The following is a 6,000-nucleotide window of genomic DNA, read 5'->3' as shown; positions in this document are numbered from 1 at the left end:
GATATATTTGGTCTATGCAGTGTTTAAATTAGTTGCTAATGGGAATTCCCTGGAGGTCCAGTGGTTAGGACTCAGTGCTTTCACTGCCATGGCCCGAGTTCAATCCCCCGTCAGGGAACTAAGGTCCTGCAAGCCACGCGGTGTGGCCAAAAAAAAAAAAGTTGCTAATATTTAAAAATAAAAAGATTTTATATCAAATTATGTTTTATAGCTTCTCTTGAAAAATTGGAAGATCTGTCAAAACTGGGTCCACAGTCTTTCCTGGAAACAGGACTGGTGCTGAGAGGCAGCTGTGCCCTTAGAAGGGTGGGGTGGTCTCCATTTTGTCCCCGGAGCTTCAGCCATACCATGGGCATTGGAATACCACACTGCCTCCAGGACCAGTCCTTTCTGAAATATCTGGTTCTTTAAAATGGAAACTGTGTTTTTGCTCTTATTTCTTTTGCCTTAGGAGATAGAGCCAAAAAAGATCTTGCTGTGATTTATGTCAAAAAGTGTTCTGCCTACGTTTTCTTCTAGGAGTTTTATGGTTTCAGGTCTTACACTTAGATCTTTAATCCATTTTGAGTTTATTTTTGTATATGGTGTGAGGAAATGTTCTGATTTCTTTATTTTTTTTCCTACTCTTATTTTTTTTAATTTTTATTTATTTTTTATACAGCAGGTTCTTATTAGTTATCCATTTTACACACATCAGTGTATACATGTCAATCACAGTCTCCCAATTCATCCCACCACCACCACCCCTCCCACCACTATCCCCCTTTGGTGTCCATACGTTTGTTCTCTACATCTGTGTCTCTATTTATGCTCTGCAAACTGGTTCATCTGTACCATTTTTCTAGGTTCCACATATATGCGTTAATATATAATATGTTTTTCTCTTTCTGACTTACTTCACTCTGTATGACAGTCTCTAGATCCATCCACGTCTCTACAAATGGCCCAATTTCGTTCCTTTTTATGGCTGAGTAATATTCCATTGTATATATGTACCACAACTTCTTTATCCATTCGTCTGTTGATGGGCATGTAGGTTGCTTCCATGACCTGGCTATTGTAAGTAGTGCTGCAATGAACATTGGGGTGCATATGTCTTTTTGAATTATGGTTTTCTCTGGGTATATGCCCAGTAGTGGGATTGCTGGGTCATATGGTAATTCTATTTTTAGGTTTCTTTTGGCTGCGTTGGGTCTTTGTTGCTGCGCGTGGGCTTTCTCTAGTTGCGGCAAGCGGGGGCTACTCATCATTGCAGTACGTGGGCTTCTCATCGTGGTGGCTTCTCTTGTTGTGGAGCACAGGCTCTAGGCATGTGGGCTTCAGTAGTTGTGGCTTAGGGCTCTAGAGCGCGGGCTTAGTAGTTGTGGCGCGTGGGCTTAGTTGCTTCACAGCATGTGGGATCTGACCAGGGCTTGAACCCTTGTCCCCTGCATTGGCAGGCGGATTCTTAACCACTGCGCCACCGGGGATGTCCTTATTTTTAGTTTTTTAAGCAACCACCATACTGTCTTCCATAGTGGCTGTATCAATTTACATTCCTACCAACAGTGCAAGAGGGTTCCCTTTTCTCCTCACCCTCTCCAGCTTTTGTTGTTTGCAGATTTTCTGATGATGTCCATTCTAACTGGTGTGAGGTGATACCTCATTGTAGTTTTGATTTGCATTTCTCTAATAATTAGTGATGTTGAGCAGCTTTTCATGTGCTGCTTGGCCATCTGTATGTCTTCTTTGGAGAAATGCCTATTTAGGTCTTCTGCCCATTTTTGGATTGAGTTGTTTGTTTTTTTAATATTGAGCTGCTTGAGCTGTTTATATATTTTGGAGATTAATCCTTTGTCCATTGATTCATTTGCAAATATTTTCTCCCATTCTGAGGGTTGTCTTTTCATCTTATTTGTAGTTTCCTTTGCTTTACAAAAGCTTTTAAGTTTCATTAGGTCCCATTTGTTTATTTTTGTTTTTAGTTCCATTACTCTAGGAGGTGGACCAAAAAAGATCTTGCTGTGATTTATGTCAAAGAGTGTTCTTCCTACATTTTCCTCTAAGAGTTTTATAGTGTCCGGTCTTACATTTAGGTCTCTAATCCATTTTGAGTTTATTTTTGTATATGGTGTGAGGAAATGTTCTAATTTCATTGTTTTACATGTGGCTGTCCAGTTTTCCCATCACCATTTGTTGAAGAGACTGTCTTTTCTCCATTGTATATCCTTGCCTCCTTTGTCGTAGATTAATTGACCATAGGTGCATGCGTTTTTTTCTGTTCCATTGATCTACATGTGTGTTTCTGTGCCAGTACCATGTGGTTGTTGTTGTTGTTTTTAAATATTTATTTCTTTATTTATCTTTGGCTGCATTGGGTCTTTGTTGCTGTGCTCAGGCTTTCTCTAGTTGCGGCGAGGGGGGGCTACAGGCCACAAATGCTGGCGAGGATGTGGAGGAAAGGGAACATTTGTAAACTGTTGGTGGGAATATAAATCGGTGCAGCCACTATAGAAAATAGTATGGAGTTTCCTCAAAAAACTAGAAATAGAACTACCTTATTACCCAGCAATTCCACTCCTGAGTATATATCTGAAAAAAATGAAAACACTAATTCAAAAAGATATAACCACCTCAATGTTCATAGCAGCATTATTTACAATAGTCAAGATATGGAAGCAACCTAAGTGATGCCCATTAATACAGGAGGAGGGAATGAAAGTACACTGTGGCATGCACTGACTAACCAAAACATTCGTAGGCAAAAGAGAGAAAGCTTGCCCTGAGGGGAAGATGTGTGAAGAAAGAAAAAATTCAGAAGCACTAGGCTTTATGATGGATGCCACTGATTTGGGGGCAGAAGCAAGCAGAGATGAGAAAATTGGGCAGCAATCATGATAGAAACATGTCGGACAAAGAGGTGAACTTTTTGTCTGTGAGACAAGGGGGATTCAGAGATGTGTGACACTCTTACCCAGAGATGAAGTACTTGGAGAAGCAGACTAAAAACAAAAGGGAAAAACTGAAACTCTGAGCTGGACCTAGAACTCACTGCTGACTAAAGAACTGTGGCGAATAATAAGATTTAGTTTTTCCAAGAGGAATTTTGTTTATGTGGGATAAAAAATATAAATCAGTAAAATGATTCCATAAGCTTGTATGTTGTATAAAATATCTCTGGGGATCTCTGGTAATGGAGATATCTAAATGTTTCTCTTGGATTATTTAGCAGTGAGCTGCCAGGAGGTAAGGGGCTGAATGCAATGAGCTTGGAATGGGTTCTGTGATTAAGAACCCTCATAGAGAAGCTGAGGCAGAAGCTCAGTCAATTGAGCACAGTGTACCTGTGACCCTGGCAAGTGAGGAGGTGGGTTCCCAATCCCTAGCCCAACTTCACAGTACCAAGGAAATACTTCCAGCCAGGTTTCATATTGGGGGGCAGGGGGGGATGGGGAAGGGTAACCTGGCAGAAGTCACAGGTAAAGCCTGCTTTTTCTGATTCCAGGAAGCAGGTCCATATGTGTACAAGAACATAGCCGACAGCTATATGCCTGTGTGAATTACATCTGGGCTGTATGCACAGAGCTGAATGATGACTCATGTGAGGCCTGGAGCCTTTGGCAGTCAAGATTTGCTCTTGCTTTGCTAAACTGAGTGGTAACTGTGATTGCACACAATTTTGGTGAGGTGTGTTTTTGGGGACTAGGGAGAGAATGCTGCTTTGCAAACCTTAAGACAACATCAACCCTTCTCCAAAGACTGTTAAGTAAATCCCCATGCCAATTTCTATGTACTTGGTTAGTACCTGCTTTTTGAGCTTCTCAGTGAGATCAGAGGGGAAAATTCCAATGAGAAATCAAAAGACTCTTGGGTAAAAGCATCCTTGGGCAGCTAGGGTGAAACTCTTCATGTCCTCATGCTGGTGCCTTGCCCCTATTCCTAGCTGGTTTATCAAGTCTTACGCTACTGCTTCAGGCCTCGAAACTCAGCCTCCCATGGTTAAGAGAAGATTAAGGAGCTTCCCTGGGGATTAAGGTCTTGGGCACCAGGCTCAGACACAAACAGAATCCTAGGTTCACAGTGGAGTCTTTCCTAGCACCCAGGATGCTCTCAAAAGACTGGACAAGGGGGGTAGATCAATTCTAGAAGGTATTGGTCGTTGAGAACAGGCATCACAAAACAAGAGCATCTTGCTCATTTTTTTTTCCCCCAAAAGTTCAAGACTTATTTATTGAGTATTTACTATTGGCTAGAAATGTTTTCAGCTCTGGAAGACATCAATGAGAATAAAAGAAATCTGTGCCTCAGAGAGCTTACATTCTAATAGGAAGGGGTGAGCCCCATGACATTCTTCACAATGTTTCTGTCTCTGCCTGTCCTGCTACAGAGGTAGAGTGGGAAAAAACATTTGAGACTTGTCATATACTCATTTTGAGCTACCTTGCAGAGCAGGCATATGATGGGGAAGGGCTACTGCGGGTTTGAGATTATCCACAATTGTCTAGCATCCTTTTTTTTTTTTTTTTTACTGCTTGCTGTTCTCATTGACTGAATAGTACTGTTATCACCAAGACTATAACACAAGTTTCACTTTGACTGAGATTAGGGTTTGAGGCATAATATGGCCAACCTTTTACAAGCCTATAGGCCAACTATCACTCCCAGACTTTTTCAGATCACCCTCCTTGCACTTGCAAAGTTGAACCAAGAAATCAGTTCCACAGGGGGCCTTCCTTTCCACACCCACAAGACTCACCCTTGTAATGTTAATAGTTGCCAGAGTCCACCCTGAGAGTCTGCTGCTCACTCCAGAGTGAAGACACAGAACTTAAGGAGAAGAGTTTGGTTAATTTCTGAACTTTCTTGAATAATTATTTATTAATCACTCACTCTGTGCCAAATGCTCTCTAGGTACTAGGGGTGTAAGGGTGAGTTTAAATGGGTAAAGGGTCTGTTGTCATAGAGCTGATAATGCTATTGAGGGTGGAGAGAGGGAGAAAAAAATTAACAATGTCCGTCAATGTCTTCTACACATAGCACTTTTAAAATTTTAATGTGCATTCCCTAAAGGGAAGTTTCTCAGCAAATGGGAATGAGAAGGCATTAACCAATATAAAAATGAAAAGAGGGCTTCCCTGGTGGCGCAGTGGAAGCCAGGTTTCAAACAGGCCCCAAATGGGTAGCATATGATGCCAGTGTGTCTAAAATCATTCAGCAGAGGTGCTGGTATGCACATACTTGAAACTTAGCAAGCTCTTTCCGTAAGATTCTTACAGCAGAAGGTGACTATGTCTTTTTTGCTTAAATCTTCCTCCTCCCCACAGAGAATGGAAGGAGCAAGCAGATGAAACAGAGACAGAGAACCCCAAATGGCCATAACCCACCTCAGTGGCAGAGACTCAAGTCCTCAAAATTTCCTTGTGTTGAGCAGAAATTCACTTCCTATGGATCAGGTCTGTACTTTGAAGCCCACAGAGAAAGAACTTTCTCTTCCCAATGACAACCCTTAGGCTTCTGTTCTAACGGAGGAAGCTCCCTATTTCCTTGATATACATATGTTCATTCTAGTATGCCAGTTTCCAGGCCCCCATCATCATGATCATTTTGTTCTGATTTACTCAAGTTTGCCAATGTACTTTTTTTCATAGTATGATTTTTTAAATGAGGTATAATTGACATATAACATTATATTAGTTTCAGATGATAAAATAATGATTTGATATTTGTATATATTGTGAAATGATCACCACAATAAGTCTAGTTAACATCTGTCACCATACATAGTTACAAAAACATTTTTTTTCTTGTGATAAGAACTTTTAAGATCTACCCTCTTGGCAACAATCAAACATAATTTGCTAATATACTTTTTAAAATATGGCACTAGGAGTTGAAATATTTTTTCTTGGGAAAGAGTAGTTATGCTGCACACGTAATGTCTGACAAGGTAGAAGGAGAGAGAGATGGAGGTAATTTTAAAGAAGTGAGCTCAAGGACCAGAAAGATGGTATTGAAGATGGC

Source organism: Pseudorca crassidens, chromosome 5 (genome assembly GCF_039906515.1).
Source record: "Pseudorca crassidens isolate mPseCra1 chromosome 5, mPseCra1.hap1, whole genome shotgun sequence".
In the NCBI taxonomy this organism is placed as follows: Eukaryota; Metazoa; Chordata; class Mammalia; order Artiodactyla; family Delphinidae; genus Pseudorca; species Pseudorca crassidens.
This window is presented reverse-complemented; position numbering follows the sequence as displayed.